This window comes from Arachis ipaensis, chromosome B7, assembly GCF_059453495.1.
Source record: "Arachis ipaensis isolate K30076 ecotype BB chromosome B7, ASM5945349v1, whole genome shotgun sequence".
Taxonomy (NCBI): Eukaryota; Viridiplantae; Streptophyta; class Magnoliopsida; order Fabales; family Fabaceae; genus Arachis; species Arachis ipaensis.
The window spans coordinates 55,712,501-55,715,000 of record NC_142442.1 but is presented as its reverse complement, the minus strand read 5'-3'; positions in this window follow the sequence as shown (position 1 = coordinate 55,715,000).

The following is a 2,500-nucleotide window of genomic DNA, read 5'->3' as shown; positions in this document are numbered from 1 at the left end:
TTTTGCAACAACCTCTAGAAAAATAAGATCTTTCCATCCTCCAAATTTGGTGAATTTACACCGTGCCGATTTTTTTTGACGATTTTTTTACCGCCCGGAATGCCGGAAATTCAAAAAAAATGAAAAACGGAGCAAACCTGCGATTTTTGACCTGGATTTTTTTGTGCAGCCTTCACATAATATTACCAAGGTTCCCTCAAAATTTCACGAAAAATGCACGAGCCAATTCTGAGATATGAAAATTTGGCTCCTCCGTTGCAACGCTCCGAGCCATCGTTGCAACGGCGGGTGCCTCCGTGGGGGGCGGGGGAGCCCGGCGGCACACCACAACCACAACGTGCTTGCTAGTGTGCCTAGGGGATGGCAAGGCAACGTGCATCTGGCTGGCATTGCGCCCAGCAAGCCTTTGGGCAACTCGAGTTTCAGCATCACGACTCCCCTCCCCCCTATAATAGGCTGCCGAGCCATTACCAAAGTGCCACGGGTAGACGTCCTTTTCCGTGAGGAGACATACTAAAGGAAAGTGCTCTAGAGGTCGAATTTTGACGCCGTTTTTTGCAACAACCTCTAGAAAAATAAGAACTTTCCATCCTCCAAATTTGGTGAATTTACACCGTGCCGATTTTTTTTGACGATTTTTTTACCGCCCGGAATGCCGGAAATTCAAAAAAAATGAAAAACGGAGCAAACCTGCGATTTTTGACCTGGATTTTTTTGTGCAGCCTTCACATAATATTACCAAGGTTCCCTCAAAATTTCACGAAAAATGCACGAGCCAATTCTGAGATATGAAAATTTGGCTCCTCCGTTGCAACGCTCCGAGCCATCGTTGCAACGGCGGGTGCCTCCGTGGGGGGCGGGGGAGCCCGGCGGCACACCACAACCACAACGTGCTTGCTAGTGTGCCTAGGGGATGGCAAGGCAACGTGCATCTTGCTGGCATTGCGCCCAGCAAGCCTTTGGGCAACTCGAGTTTCAGCATCACGACACCCCTCCCCCCTATAATAGGCTGCCGAGCCATTACCAAAGTGCCACGGGTAGACGTCCTTTTCCGTGAGGAGACATACTAAAGGAAAGTGCTCTAGAGGTCGAATTTTGACGCCGTTTTTTGCAACAACCTCTAGAAAAATAAGATCTTTCCATCCTCCAAATTTGGTGAATTTACACCGTGCCGATTTTTTTTGACGATTTTTTTACCGCCCGGAATGCCGGAAATTCAAAAAAAATGAAAAACGGAGCAAACCTGCGATTTTTGACCTGGATTTTTTTGTGCAGCCTTCACATAATATTACCAAGGTTCCCTCAAAATTTCACGAAAAATGCACGAGCCAATTCTGAGATATGAAAATTTGGCTCCTCCGTTGCAACGCTCCGAGCCATCGTTGCAACGGCGGGTGCCTCCGTGGGGGGCGGGGGAGCCCGGCGGCACACCACAACCACAACGTGCTTGCTAGTGTGCCTAGGGGATGGCAAGGCAACGTGCATCTTGCTGGCATTGCGCCCAGCAAGCCTTTGGGCAACTCGAGTTTCAGCATCACGACACCCCTCCCCCCTATAATAGGCTGCCGAGCCATTACCAAAGTGCCACGGGTAGACGTCCTTTTCCGTGAGGAGACATACTAAAGGAAAGTGCTCTAGAGGTCGAATTTTGACGCCGTTTTTTGCAACAACCTCTAGAAAAATAAGATCTTTCCATCCTCCAAATTTGGTGAATTTACACCGTGCCGATTTTTTTTGACGATTTTTTTACCGCCCGGAATGCCGGAAATTCAAAAAAAATGAAAAACGGAGCACACCTGCGATTTTTGACCTGGATTTTTTTGTGCAGCCTTCACATAATATTACCAAGGTTCCCTCAAAATTTCACGAAAAATGCACGAGCCAATTCTGAGATATGAAAATTTGGCTCCTCCGTTGCAACGCTCCGAGCCATCGTTGCAACGGCGGGTGCCTCCGTGGGGGGCGGGGGAGCCCGGCGGCACACCACAACCACAACGTGCTTGCTAGTGTGCCTAGGGGATGGCAAGGCAACGTGCATCTTGCTGGCATTGCGCCCAGCAAGCCTTTGGGCAACTCGAGTTTCAGCATCACGACACCCCTCCCCCCTATAATAGGCTGCCGAGCCATTACCAAAGTGCCACGGGTAGACGTCCTTTTCCGTGAGGAGACATACTCAAGGAAAGTGCTCTAGAGGTCGAATTTTGACGCCGTTTTTTGCAACAACCTCTAGAAAAATAAGATCTTTCCATCCCCCAAATTTGGTGAATTTACACCGTGCCGATTTTTTTTGCCGATTTTTTTACCGCCCGGAAAGCCGGAAATTCAAAAAAAATGAAAAACGGAGCAAACGTGGGATTTTTGACCTGGATTTTTTTGTGCAGCCTTCACATAATATTACCAAGGTTCCCTCAAAATTTTAGAAAAAATGCACGAGCCAATTATGAGATATGAAAATTTGGCTCCTCCGTTGCAACGCTCCGAGCCATCGTTGCAACGGCGG